The following is a 16,085-nucleotide window of genomic DNA, read 5'->3' on the forward strand; positions in this document are numbered from 1 at the left end:
ACGCGAAGAAGCCTTCCAAAAATTGAAGGAACATATTGCCCGAGCATCAATCTTGTTGAAACCAGTGGATGGGGAGACATTGTACCTATACTTGGAAGTGTCAGAACACACCATCAGCGTTGCTTTAGTGCTAGAAGAAGGAAAGGTCCAGCTCCCGGTCTATTACGTAAGCAAAATATTTCTGGGCGCAGAGTCCAGATATCCTTTAATAGAGAAGCTGTCATTTTGGTTATTGATCACCTCCAAGAAGCTGAGACCTTAATTTCAAGCCCACACCATCAAGGTACTGACAAACCACGCCCTGCAACAAGTACTACAGAAACCTGAATTATCAGGAAGACTTTTGAAGTGGGCCATGGAGCTTAGCCAGTTTGACGTCGCTTATCTCCCCAGAATTTCTATCAAGGGATAGGCCCTGGCCAACTTCATCTTATAATGCACTGGGATAACCGAAGATAAAGAACCCAACAACCCCATAATTCCCTTGTGGAAGATCTTTGTAGATGAAGGTTCCAATGAGAATGGGGCCGGGATCATCTTGATATCCCCGCAAGGTCACCAGTTGCAAAGCGCCCTACGCTTCTAGTTCGAAGCATCAAACAATAAGGTTGAACACGAGGCCATACTGGCCAGATTATGCTTGGCTCGGGAGGTAGAGGCAAAAAATATTGAAGTCCATAGTGACTCTCAACTGGTGGTTATAAAGATTTCGGGGGAGTACCAAACAAAGGGGGAGAAGATGGCCGCCTACATAATGCGAACCCGAGAGTTACTCCAATCCTTCAAGAAATACTTCATCCACCAAATCCCCAGGGAACAGAATGTGTTTGCAAACACATTGGAAAAATTGGCCATGGATGTTGAAGTGGAACTCTCTAGAGTGGTTCCGATCGACCATCTACCTGTGCTCAGTATTCAGGCAACCGCAATCATAAACACCATTGATTACTCTATGTCTTGGATGGGCCTTCTCATCCAGCACCTAACCACTGGGGAATTGGCCGCGGATAGGGCTACCGTCAGGAAACTTTAGTACCAGGTTCCCCGATTCGTCATGATGGATGGCAAACTCTATCGTAGGGGATCGTCCATACCCTATCTTTGACGTATCTAGGATAGAAATGAGTGCAATCATGCACGAAGTGCGTGAAGGTTTTTGCGGAGATCACACAGTCGGACTCAACTTATCTAAGAAAATCCTAAGGCAAGGATATTTCAGGCCAACGATGAAGAAGGACTGTGTTGATTACGTCTGCAAATGTGAACAATGCCAAAGGTACACAAAGATCCCACGAGTCCCTCTAATGGAAATAACCCTGATGACCAGTCCTTGATATTTTGTAGTTTGAGGAATCGATTTAGTAGGATCCCTCCCGACCGGGAAGGGTGGAGTAAAATACGCCATTGTAGCCATCGACTATTACACCAAGTGGGTCGAGCTAGAACCAATGAGCACCATCATCTCCAAAAAGGCCTTGGACTTCATCATCAATAACATTGTGTGTCGATACGGCCTCCCTCACAAAATCGTGTTTGACAACTAGAAGTAATTTGATAGCATCCACTTCACTGACTTTTGTGAAAGACATGGCATCATCAAAAGCTTCTTTGCGGTTGCACGGCCTGAAAAAAATGAGCAAACAAATTCCGTGAACAAGATTTTGAAGGGAACATTAAAGACAAAGCTATAAGCTTGCAAGAGCAAGTTGGCGGAAAGAGTAGCCCCTATGGGCCTACTGGACCATGGAAAGAATGTTAACCAAATATACTCCCTATTCAATGGTGTACGGATGCGAAACAGTCATCCCAGTAGAAGCGACGGTCTCATCCCACAGGCGGGACACATACAATCCCGTTCGGAACCACGCCTTACTCCAAGAATCCCTAGATCTCATCGAAGAAATCTGGGAGGAATAACAGGTGCAGCTGAAGATGTATCAGGGAAAGATCGCCAGACATTTTAACTCTAAAGTTAAGAGTCGGAGGTTCGAAATCAACGATCTAGTCCTTAGAAGAGTCTTCCCTGCATCTCAGGTCCAGGAGTGGGGGGTTTGGACCAAACTGGGAAGGACCCTACGAAATCCAAAACGAAGTATGTCCGGGAACATATCGCTTAAGGCAACTAAACAGAACAATGGTCCCAAGGGCCTGGAACGCAGAACACCACTGCCGGTACTATCAGTAGTCGGGAGAATCTACTTCTATTTCTTTCTAACATTTTTTATTTCTAGCAATGTACACCTCAGGGCGATTTATTTTTTAATGGAAATGGCATATACAAAGCACCATAAGAAATGTTGTAAGGAAAGAAAAAGTTCGCGTCCGTCTTCAATTTTTACACAAACAAGTGACCTAAGACTACATTCTTTGGTCACTTGGGGGGTAAGGCCATCTAAAGTCCAGATCCAGATTTGTATAGACAGAGGGTTCAAAATCCAACATGATGCAAGACTCAAAGCCCAGTCCTAACCCGGACCCACATGATTCGGGGGGGGGGGGGGGGGGGTTAAAATCTAATGCCCAACAAAAAGGATGCAAGGCTAAAAGCCCACTCCTACCCAGACCCACATCATCCGAGGGGTTCAAAACCTAAAAGGATGCAAGGGTCAAAGCCCAATCTGAATCCGGTCCTACATCTTCCGAAGGTTTCAAAACCCAATTCCTAAAAGATTGGTCTAGACCTAACGGGTCCAGGATAACTTAATCCTTGTTCATGTTTTCCGAATAGTGGCCCAGTTATTGAAAAATTAGGTTTAAATTGATTAAAGTTAGTCTTATAAATGGCCCAGGCCGTTAGAACCTGAACCTCAGGTTCGAAATAAGCTAATAAACTAATCTCTAATTGTCTAGACCGTTGGAACCTAAACGCTAGAGTTAGGACAAATAAATTAGATGACAGTTGATAACTCCTTAACATCCCAGACCATTCGAACCTGAACCTCGGGCTCAGAATGAGTTAATTAATTAAGTCATATCTAAAAAATCATAACAGTCCAGGCCGTTGGAACTTGAACCATAATTTCAGGATAAATCAGTTAAGTTATATTGGTTAAGTCCAAGACGGTCCAGGTCTTCAAAACCTAAACGTGGGTCTCAGGATAGGTTAAATATCTTCTACATTATTTCCCCTAATGGCCCCGACCATTGGAACCAGGACTCAATATTCAACCTAGATTCATGTAGAGTGATAAAAAACTTTGTGAATTTGGAAGAAAAAATAATGAATATAAACTAGGAACCATTATGCAAAGAAAAATCGGTATAATAATAATACGAATAATTAAATAATTGTCTTGGACGCATTGGCATCCATAAAGATAGTACAAGTACAAAAATTGTCTTGGAGGCATTTCTCTAAACACTTAAAATATTTTCATAAATTTTTCTTTGGTTCATCGTTTCAGCCTTCCCCCAACACTTATCGATTCCTCACGGGGCTTAAGTATTTATTTCTTAAAAATGAGTGGGATGACCCCACTCCAGAGGATATCCTTTATTTTTCCTACCTCAAGGCCAATTTAGACACCAGAACCAGAGGTAACGGGTTTTATTACCTCACCCGGTTTCCCAAGATCGCCATTATTATTGATCTCCCCAACCACCCAAGTGACTTCAAGGAACTATTCATCATGTCAAATGGGTTCGTGACCTGTGATTATCGATATTTCAACCAACGTCGTAAATGTCTTTGCCTTGAGTTTTGCTTTAAAATTTTTATAGATATATTTCTACTTTACAATATTAACTTATTCAAATTGCATTACTTGTTTATGCAGATATCTACAAGAGGTCTGAGGCTTCCATTGTACATAAGGACCATAAACAAACACTTGCCTCAGCTCCTACCGAAGAAAAAGATTGGTGAGCAATAATGACTGATGCCAACATATTGTTGTGAATATGGATAACTGTCCCATCATTCACTTTGCGCCAAGCACTAAGTTAAACCTCAAGATAGGAAAGTCTCTCAGGTGGGAGTCTAAAGAGGGTTTCCCCGCGTGACTAAGTGCCGAGATACAAGGGCCTCCCTATGCGAGGCCTGTCTCGGGTATGCTTCCACCAAGGTGCGAAGGGGGTGCATTGTTATGATTGGATAAATACAAATGATAAGTGTTAAAATACAAGCAAGGTATAAACACTTAGTAGAATTCACATAGTGAAGATGTGAATTTGAGTTTCAATTGTAGGCACTTATAAAAGGCAAATTTGGGTCCAAAGTAATACATAAGAGTATCTAAGGGTTCCCAAAAATTTTGGTGGCATTTGGAGAATTTTTGGGACCTTTGGAAGTGTCCAAAGTTAGAGAGGGTGGTGATACGTCACCACCTAAGAGGTGACACATCGCCTGAAGGCTAGGGATTCCAGAAATCCTAGCAGGAATTGCATCACCTGCTATATTACGTGGATTTACGTAAATGCTCAAATTACGTGATTTACAAGTCTAATCCTATTGGTTGGATCTAATGACGGTGCCTACTCTATATATGGGTCAAAAACAATGATTTGGGAGACTTGATCACTCTCTGCAATCTCTCTCTCTCTATCTCTAGCTCCAAGAATATCTAGTTTTATCCAAAAACTCTCCAAGAAAGTGTTTGACTTAGAGAGTTGAAGGCTAGTTAAATCTCAATCCTAATTTCCTCAAAGAAAAGGCCTCAAGCATCAATGGTAGTTGAGAAATAAAGTATTAGGACAGCGTTTCTCAACATTTATAAGCCTTGGTTTTGTGGCTTTGATTTACTTAAAGGATTTGCTCGAAGAATGTGGTGGTCTTGCCTAGGGTTTTAAAGCTTTATCAAAGATTGAAGAACTCCATTGATCTACTTGGGTTTGCAAAAACTTTCTCAATATTTTTAAATCTATGTCAATCCAAATTTTGTGTAGATTCTATTTCTCGTGGTGGTGTTATCTCACTCTCCCCCAATATTCTAATACTCTATAATATGAGATAGCATATCATGGAAGAATCTAACTCTCTTTTTGCTTTGAGATTCATGACACAAGGCTTTGTTAGATTAGACAGATTTGATGGGACTAACTTTTTTCGTTGGAAAGAAAAAATTAGATTCTTGCTTACCACTTTGAATCTTTTCTATGTCTTGGACAAAGACCTAAAAGCCTGGGAAGAGCCCAAGGAAGATGGTACTCAAGAAATTGTCAAAGAAAGGAAGAAGCGCGAAGAAGACGAGTTGATTTGTAGGGGTCACATCCTCAATGCCCTCTCGGATAGGCTATACGATCTCTACACCAACACCAAGACCGCCAAGGAAATTAGGGAGGCCTTGGAAAAGACGTACAAAGCGAAAGAGGAAGGTGCACAGAAATTCATTATTACTCAATAAATGGAATTTAAATTTTATGATGATAAACCCCCTCTCCCTCAAATTCATGAGCTGTAAATTATTGTGAATAAATTGTCGGAACAATTTCTTGTGGGTGTCATTATAGCCAAGTTACCTCCTTCATGGAGAGGCTATAGAAAAAAGATGCTCCATAGAAATGAAGAGATTTTTTGGAGGAAATTCTCGAACACTTGAGAATTGAGGAGGAATTTCGTTCTAGAGATATGAATGATGAGAAGTCCAATGGAGACACTTTTAAGGCCAATGTTGTGGAAAATCCTCCTAACAAGGGCAAAGGAAATGGCAAGAACAAGGGAAAGGGCCAAAAACCCTTGGGGCCCAAGAAGTATGAGGGACAATTCAAGAGTTCCAAGGGACCTTGCTTTGTGTATGACAAGAATGGCCACTTTGCTAGAGAATGTAGGTTCAATAGGAGCCATAAAAATGAGGCAAAATTCAACTCAACCCAAGAGGAACTAGTGGCAACAGTAAGTGAGGTTAATGCCATACATCGAAAGGTGAGTGTGTGGTGGTATGATACTTATGCCACCATTCATGTAACCTATGATATATCTCTATTCAAGACATTTGAATCTTGAAAGGAAGGGCATGAAATCCAAATGAGAAAAGACCGAAGGTTGAAGGAAAGGGAACTATTGACTTGTTCTTCACATCCGACAAGAAGGTTCTACTCACCAATATTTGGTATGTACCGGAAATGAGCAGAAACCTTGTGAGTTGAAATTTACTTGGCATATTGGGAATCAAGGTTGTGATAGATTCTTGCAAACTTATTTTATCTAATGAAAATGTTTATGTTGGAAAGAGATATGCTTGTGATGGAATGTTCAAACTTTTTACTTCAATTGATCACGTGAACAATAAAGTTTCTTCTTCTTGTTATATACTTGACTCAAATTCAATTACTTTGTGGCATGTTAGACTTGAGCATATAGGATTTAGCACAATTAAAAGGGCTGTCAAATGTGGATTAATTTATTGTGATATTATTGAGCATGAAAAATGTGAATTATGTGTTAAATCTAAAATGGTAAAGAAACCTTTTCCTAGTGTTGAAAGAAACTCTAAGTTGTTAGATTTGATACATAGTGATTTATGTGAACTTAATGGAATGTTGAATAGAGGAGGAAGTAAATATTTTATTACTTTTATTGATGATTGCTCTAGGTTCACATATGTATATTTTCTTAAAAATAAAGATGAAACATTTGATGTGTTTAAAGTATATAAAGGGGATGTAGAAAATCAACTTGAAAGGAAAATTAAAATACTTAGAAGTGATAGGGGTGGTGAATTTTTTTCAAATGAATTTAACTTGTTTTGTGAAAAACATGAAATAATTCATGAATGTACAACCCCTTATACTCCACAACAAAATGATATAGCGGAAAGAAAGAATAGAACATTTATTGAGATGATTAATGCTATGCTATTATACACTAAATTCAATTTTTGTTTGTGGGGTGAAGCCTTGCTATCCGATTGTCATATTTTAAATCGTATTCCCATGAAGAAAAATAATATATCTCCATATGAGTTATGGAAAGGAAAGAAACCAAACATTGATTATCTTAAAGTGTGGGGGTGTCTTGCTTATTGCAAGAGCACCGATCCAAAAAGGACCAAGTTGGGTCCAAGAGCTATAAGATGTGCATTTGTGGTTTATGCCAAAAATAGCAAAGCTTATAGATTATTAGACTTGGAGTCTAACGTAACAATTGAATCTAGAGAGGTTGAGTTCTTTGAGAACATGTCATGTGATGACAACAAGTTAGAACCAACTCAAACTAGAGAGCCTCAAGAGGATACTCCTAGAATAGTTGGTGAGAAACCTCAATTTCCTAGAAGGAACCAAAGGCTCAAAGATTTGGGATCAAGTGAGAAGTGTTCTCCAATAGAGACACTATACCTTGTTGAAGGTGATAATGAGGAAGTTATTTGGAAACATCCAACATTACTTTAAATAGAAGATGATCCCCAAACCTTCAAGGAAGCAATGTCCTCTAGGGACTCTGATTTTTGGAAGGAGGTAATTAATGATGAAATGGATTCTATTATGTCAAACCACACTTGGGAATTGGTTGACCTTCCTAAAGGGTTCAAAATAATTGGGTGCAAATGAGTATTTAGAAAAAAATATCACACCGATGACACCATACAAAACTTCAAGGCTAGGCTAGTAGCCAAAGGTTTCAAACAATGAAAGGGAATAGATTACTTTGACACATATGCATCGGTAGCAATAACTATGTCTATAAGATTTTTGTTTGACTTATCATCTATATACAACCTTTATGTTCACCAAATGGATGTGAAAACAATATTCCTAAATGGGGATCTCGAGGAGGAGTTTGTTATCCCTGTTTTCCACCCATGACATGTGGCATGATCAAATGGATCTGTGGGCCCTCAGAAGAGGTCCGGGCCCATCTTGAGCCTAGTGAACATGGAAGGAAGAAATCCTGATGACTTAAATGGAATCGGGCACAATAAAGTTCGATGTGCAGAATCTTAGTAATGCTTTGGGATAGCATTGCAGGCCAAGTTACCTTCCCAGCCAGCATCGACCTACATCCTCTGGGATGCTTATTAAGGTGGTAGACTAACTGTTCCCCGGAGATGAATCCTATCATGAATCCAGGGGAGTCTCCACCATCGCGAGATCTACCTTGATGACTGAACCCGAGTCCTGGTGAACGAACCAAAACCCCCAGTTAATGAACCAGGATATTAGTAAATAAACCCGGACCAGACGTCCGGATAGGGCAAGCTTGGCCTTCCCTGATGCCGACATATCCCCGAGAATTCTGGTAGTTGGTGTCCCTGACTAACGTGTAAAAGAGGGTACGCACAGAATGTACATTGTTCCTAGGAACCAGTACTGCCACTACTCTGACAAATCTTGTCCCCAGGATCCCCTTTATGTTCACCAAACGAATGTCAAAATGACATTCCTAAATGGGGATCTCGAAGAGCATGTCTATATGGAACAACCAGAAGGTTTTGTCCTTCCAGGAAATGAACATAAAGTGTGTAGACTTGTCAAATCATTATATGGTTTGAAACAAGCTTAAACAAATGGCATGAGAAGTTTGATAAAGTCATTGTTTCTAATTGATTTAGACACAACAATGCGGACAAGTGCTTATACTCTAAGACTTGTCGTGACTTTGTCATACTTGTATGCCTATATGTAGATGATATGTTGATTTTGAGTAATGACATGAAAGGAATAATGGAAACGAAGAGGTTTATGTCCTCTAACTTTAAAATGAAACCTTGGAGAGGTGGATACCATTCTAGGTATCAAAGAAGGAATAGTGGGGGTTTTGTGTTGAGTCAAACCCATTAGGTTGAGAAAGTGCTCGACAAATTCAGTCATCTCAAAATCAAAGATGCACATACACCATTTGATTCAAACATGAAGTTTGGAAAGAATGAAGGAAGAATGGTGGCTCAATTGGAATATGCAAGTGCAATAGGTAGCCTAATGTACGTTGCTCGTTGCATATGCGGTTAGTAAACTTAGTAGGTTTACTAGCAATCCAAGTATCAAGCATTGGAAAGCTATTGAGAGAATACTTGGTTATCTTACGGGTACCAAAGTATAGTCTTCACTATAGAAACTTTCCAAAGATACTTGAAGGATATTCTGATGCTCATTGGATATTTGGAATTGGAGATAATCTCTCCACCACCGGTTGGGTGTTTACTCTTGGAGGAGGTGCAATCTCATGGGGCTCCAAGAAGCAAACATGTATATCACACTCAACCATGGAAGTAGAGTTCATAGCTTTAGCGGCAACCGAAAAAGAGGCCAAGTGGCTTAGGATTCTCAAAATTGATATTCTTTTAACCACAGATATGGTATCAACAATTTCAATACATTGTGATAGCCAATCCACTTTTGCTAGAGCATATAATAGTGTGTATAATGGAAAGTCTAGACACATTAGTCTAAAACATGAATATGTGAGACAGTTGATTCAAGGTGGAATCATATCAATCTCATATGTAAAAACAAGTGAGAACTTAGCGGACCCATTTACAAAACCTCTTGTGAAAAGGTTAGTAAGTTCTATTTAAAAAGGGATGAGATTGAAACTTTTAGAAGAATAGATTCATCAATGATGGAAACCCATCTCTCAACTTGTACAAATCAAGGGAAAGAGTTCAACGAGTAAGAGCAAGTCATTGATAAGTGAATAGTTTCAACACTAAAATTTATGACGAGTTCCATCTGAGATGGTTAGTGTTGGCTGCTACCGAGTAAGAATTAAGCCTAGGGCTTTTAATGAAGTTCAATTGAGTGTAACAAGCATCTATAAGGTAGAAAAGATGCTGTAAGAACTTCACCTATGTGGACTTAGAGGTAGTGCTGCCTCTCATGGGAGTTAGAGTTTCTCCCCGGAAAGTCCATGAAGAGATGAGAACATGGCCAAGATAGTGCTAAGCAAGAAAGTGCAAAAATAAAAGATGTCGTGGAGGTGTGTGAGGTATCACCGTTGTTATCATATGAAATGCTTAGTTCAAGATTTAAGCTGCTAATAATTTCGATAATGCTTTGTGGTATTTTCACTAAGATAAAGTTCAAACCGAAAGACACTTTATTTTATGTGCCAAAACTATTTAAGCTAGAGAATGTGGCTTGTATTTAACTAAGTGGGAGATTGTTATGATTGGTTAAATACAATGATAAGTGTTAAAATACAAGAGAGTTATAAACACTTAGTAGAAATCACACAGCGAAGATGTGAATTTGAGTTTCAATTGTAGGCACTTATAAAATGCAAATTTGGATCCAAAGTGATACATAAGAGTATCTAAGGGTTCCTAAAATATTTGGTGGCATTTGGACCATTTTTGGGACCTTTGGAAGTGTCCAAAGACAGAACGGGGTGGCAATACATCACCACCCAAGAGGTGACACATCGCCTGCTGTATTATGTAGATTTACGTAAATGCTCTAAATTACGTTTTTTACAAGTCTAATCCTATTGGTTGGACGTAATGATGGTGCCTACCCTATATATGGGTCAAAAAAAGTGATTTGGGAGACTTGATCACTCTCTCCAATCACTCTCTACCCTCTCTCTCTCTCTAGCTCCAAGAATCTCTAGTTTTCTCCAAGAGCTCTTCAAGAAAGTGCTTGACTTAGAGAGTTGAAGGCTTATTCAATCTCAATTCTCGTTTCCTCAAAGAGAAGGCCTCAAGCGTCAATGGTGGCTGGGAAATAGAGTATTAGGACAGTGTTTCCCATCGTGTATAAGCCTTGGTTTTGTGGTTTTGATTTACTTGAAGGATTTGCTCAAAGAAAGTGGTGGTCTTGCCTAGGGTTGTAAAGCTTCATCAAAGATTGAAGAACTCCATTGATCTTCTTGGGTTTGCAAGTTATTTCTCAATCTTTTTTAAGTCTCTGTCAATCCAAATTTTGTGTAGAATCTATTTTTTGTAATGGTGTTATCTCACTCTCCCCCAATACGCATGCCCTATCCTAAAGGATGCCCATGTGAGTCCTCGCGACCGTCTCGAGTACGCATCGACCGAGGCACCAATGGCGCGCATGCCCCATCCTAAAGGATGCCCGCGTGAGCTGCCAAGAGACCCAAGGGCCTCACTATTGGAGGCCCATCTCAGGTATGCATCTGCTGAGGTACAAAGGGCATGCATGCCCCATCCTAAAGGATGCCCATGTGAGCCCTCACAAGACCCAAGGGCCTCACAATGCGAGGCCTATCTCGGGTACACATCTACCGAGGCGCCAAGGGCGCACATGCCCCTTCATAAAGGATGCTCGCATGAGCACCTGCAAGACCAAGGGCCTCGCTATGTGAGGCCCGTCCCAGGTACATATCTGTCGAGATGCCAAGGGCCTCGCATAGCGAGGCTCACCTCCCAAGCCTCGCGTGTAACGTACTCCAAATCCAGGACCGTTACACTGTGTACTTTAAATAGTGTCATACTTGCTAATCAAGTCATTTGGTTATAAATGTGTAACTAAGGTTAATGTAAAGGGTTAGGGTTAAAAATTTTGGTCAAAGGAAACATTGACTTATCATTTAAAAGTTTACTACATACATGGGATCCCAAAAGGTTACAAATAGATGTTTGAAAAGGTATATACAATCAAAAGTTACAACTAGCCGGCCTAAGCGACAAAATAAGGGATAAAACCATAGTTCCTCTGAGAAATCCTCGGCCGTGGTGGACGAGCAACCGCATATGTACATGCCGCCATCGAAGCTCTCCAACTCATGGATGGTTAGGCTTTCCTTTCCCCTTACCTGCACCACATAGCACCCGTGAGCTAAGGCTCAACAAGAAAACTTAAACATGTGCATGAACAGTAGATACAAATTCCAAATACATATCTAGCATGCCCTGCAGAAATAACCTACTCATGATGCATACAATTACAAATAAATGATCATTGGATCATTATGGGGTTCGTTGCCCTAAATAGATGACTGTAGAGTCAACCCGGGGCCCTTGCCCTTATCTCTGAGTAACTAGCCATAGAGCTAGCCAAGCGCTTTGTTATCCAACGACCATAAGGTCGACCAACGTAATAGTATGTCCCTGATTAGGCCTAAGCCTCTCGACCAGCGTGCAACACGTTAATGCAACCCTTGACTAATAAGTCACAACATTAATCAGACATTCAAATAACCAGACAAATAGATACAAATATAGATAAGCATACTTTAGACAATACACGTATGCATACATATTAATTATATAACATAATTAATTAAATGCAAACATAGTAATAACCACGTTCCTTAACGGGGCCAAGCCCTAACTACGCAAACCATGCGAACAATCATATAACACTTAGCCAGAAATGGAGTATTCAAGCATGTTCAATCAACGAGCACAAACATAACTCAACCACATTCATTCTCATGGGGTCGAGCCCTGTTCATAGTTATAACCAACAACTGGGCCAAGCCCTAACCACATATATCACGTATTGGGAGTAGTTTTATTACCTCAGGTTCGAGTACAACTTAATAATAATAATGACCCTCATGCATGATCCTTTCCTGAGCCCTAGCGGTACCCTAGTCATAACCAAATAAATGGTATTCATCAATATCGAGTAAATGAAGGCTTCCGAACCGATTCCTAGCCTCCGGGATCTCAAATTCTATTAAACCGGGTAGTAGAATCGATCTCGAGCCCTTAGGATTGAGTTCCCATTACTCAAAATCTATCATAGCCAAAGTTGCCCAGGTGGGCCGTGACTTGACCCTAAGGGTCGCAGTGTACCTCCCAAAACAGAAAGCCCCCTGTCTGGAATTCAAGACACCGACCACGATTTGCCCATGAGAATCGCGACGCATCTCTGTAAAAGAAACACCTCCTGGGCCCAGGGTTCACACGGGTCACAGAGCCCCAAGAACAGGGCCGTGGTGCGACCCTACAAACCCTAATTTCCCTGCTTTCTCCTCAGCCAAATCCTACCAAACCCACCCCAAATAATCCCTAAAGCCATAATTCAATCTCCATAACAGAATCAACTTATTCCCAGCAAAAAAAATCAAAGGTTGAACCGCAAGCTCAAAAACTCTTCAAGAACTCTAGAAAATAATGACATAATCCAATTGGGCTGAATGACCACCTAGATGTTGGTATTAAATGATCAAATCAAAGGTATGCATCGAAATATATAAACCCATTTTAATAAATATTAATACCAGCCAGGATCATACAGATATATAAATATTAAATCATATACAAAACAAATCAGGGATTATCTCTTGTAGCCTATCAAGTGTCCTTGAATCTTTTTTTTTATAAAATCAATGATCTTCCAATCGAGCAATTTGAAAGCTCACACCTTGATCTTCCAGACCAATCCTCAAACACACAAGGATGTGAGTGGGCACGTAGGATTCAAAATTTTGATTTATCTGACTCTCTAGATGTACTCAACACATGAGATTTAGGTGGTTTGACTAAGAGAAGGTTTAGAATAGTTTACAAGTTTTGAGAAAACTATTACTATAGAGAAAGAGAGTCTATATTTTTATTCTCAAAATAAAAATAAAGCTTTTTCTAAAAGTCACGCACTGTCACACTTATATAAAGATATTTAATCTAATTAAATAATCTTTATTTTATTAAAAATATAATTCAAATTAAAACTGATAAGATATTTACATTTAATTATTTATTTAAATCATATTTAAAAAGAATAAGTATATAACTAATTACGAAAAATTATTTGAAATTCAAAATTCAAATCCCAGGAATAAAAATCCCTGAGTTAGGTGCCACACACTGTGCTGCACAATGTGTGTCGTCCAACCTAATCAAGGTTTCCCTGATTTTCTCATTTATTTGTTTAATCAACCTTTAAGACAATATATTTATCCCAACATAAATATCAGTTAATTCAAAATTAAATTTATCTTAAAATATTAGTTTTAAATTAAATAAATAAATACTATATTGTAAATAAGATATTTATTATTCTCTCTCTTCATATTAATCCAAACAAGATTAATTTTAACCTATAGTTTTTCAAAATAAAAACTATAAAGTTAAATAATTAATTAGTTCATGATTAATCAATTACCCATAATTATCACATAATTATTTTCTATCCCTTGAAAATTAATTCCTTTGCAATTTAGTACTTTCTCTTTACAAATCTTTCTTTTGACATCCTTACCCTTGACAGTGTAAGACAGAGGTGATCTAGGGACCATAGACCTATATTACGAAGCTCCAATAAACCAGAATATTAATTAAACTCTTTAATCTAATAATCTTATTTATTAAATCCATGATTACTCCACTATAAATATGGAATTGCACTCTAAGTATTTATAGAATTGTATTTACAAAGTTTTCTCTTGTAGTCCATTGGTATAATCAATATATGTAGTTCTGTCCTCCATTATTTCGTTAATTAGAGCTGGTCAAAATTACTGGTTTACCCTTCTAATTACCTCTTGATCCTTAAGTACCATTAATTCACTAGCGAATAATTAATCTATAATCTAATTATAGATTTGAGCTCAAGAACTATTTAGTTCCAGAATTAACCCTTAAGAGAACCACTATTCAATCCATTAGGAAAGCATGGATTCCATTTTTGTAATTCATGTTCCTAGCCACTCATGATATTGAATCTCCAAAACAAAAGTCATTAGCCTCATTATTCTAATAGACCTTAACGAGTGAATCAAAAGATCTAATAAACATTGTTGACCCACGATTTGGTCAACTGACACGGAGTCAAATGTTTGATGTGATGTAAAGTGTTGAAACAGATCTAATGGAAAAAACAATAAACGACACACACAGTTATAGTGGTTCGGCCCCAAGAACTAGTAATGACCTACGTCCACTTAAGCTATTATTGATATTAGTTCTCAAATGAGTGATCAAAGAACTAGGGTTCTCTGAGTTTCATAGACCTGAGAGAGGTGAATAATACAATCGTAAGATAATTGCTCTAATTCTCTTGTAAAGCGTAAACTTAAATCAGCCAAAAAAGTCCTCTCTCTTTTCCTTGAGCTCTTTCACCTTATTTATAGGCTCAAGGACGATTACATAAATTTGTTACAGATATTCTTTCCTAATTAATCGGATATTCAGGAATCATGGGAGATAATCTCGGATATGATCATAATTGCATAAAATCTTTTCTAATTATCTGGAGTATACGACCTGGCTGGTCGTATATAACATTCAACTATTACGTCAGGGGAACCTCACTGGTCGATAGTTGATCAGAACCTTGCCTAGTGTCAGCCACGTGTCAAAAATATCTGCCACGTCATCCACGCATATTCTTTGGATAACATTTGCCCCCCAAGTTTATTTATTGTGACCAGCAATAAGTAAACTTAGAAAAACAACCTTTCATATAACCCATGAAATCTGTCAGAGCCCTCTTGCGTTTTTGAAAACCGTGACCTAATCACGTCTAATCAAGCCTTTTCAGTTTTCAAGTAACCACCCCGACGGCTGTCACACTCCCCCATGCCTCGAAAAAGGGAAAGTCATGATTGCTACTTTTTGTTACACTTCAGATTCTATAAGTAACCCCCTCATCCCCCTTATAATCTTTTACTCACCATTTTCTGTCAAGAACTCTCAAGAACTCCATCCTAGAATTCAGAGCTTCGAAAGTCTCAGACGTCCTGCCGGGGATCCTACAGACCCAAAGCTTCTATTTTTCAGAGTCTCCAACCTTCATCTAGGTAATTTTCTTCGTCTTTGAAACTCTTTGAGATGCCATGCATACTGCTTTTGAGTTTCGAGACTTTTCGTGTTCTTGAGTAGAGATTTGTGAGGATTTTGTATATACCGTTAATGCTTGATAGGGCAGTGTACTTTTCATTTATATAAGTTAGGAATTAGTTTGATAGTCAGGATCATAGATTTAGGGCGTAAAATCGACGTAAAAATTTGATTTTTAGGCTAGTTGAAAAACTGGGTTTTTCCTGCCCCTCAGGAGTTAAAAAAGCTTCTTTTTAGAAAACCTTTTACTTTCCTTTTTAATCTGTTTTTCAAACTGCTAGCACAAAACTTAGTGTTCGGTTAGAATGCTGCTGGTCGATAGACGCGAGCAACGTTATTCTCACTTTCAACATAAGTTCCCAGGCTGTGCCTCTTATCTCCCCCTTTGTCTGTTTGCAGTTCATATGCAAGACCCGTGGGGAGGAGAAAGACCTATCGACGACGATCTCTTAGTTCAACTAC

This window comes from Humulus lupulus, chromosome 1 (assembly GCF_963169125.1).
Source record: "Humulus lupulus chromosome 1, drHumLupu1.1, whole genome shotgun sequence".
Classification (NCBI taxonomy): Eukaryota; Viridiplantae; Streptophyta; class Magnoliopsida; order Rosales; family Cannabaceae; genus Humulus; species Humulus lupulus.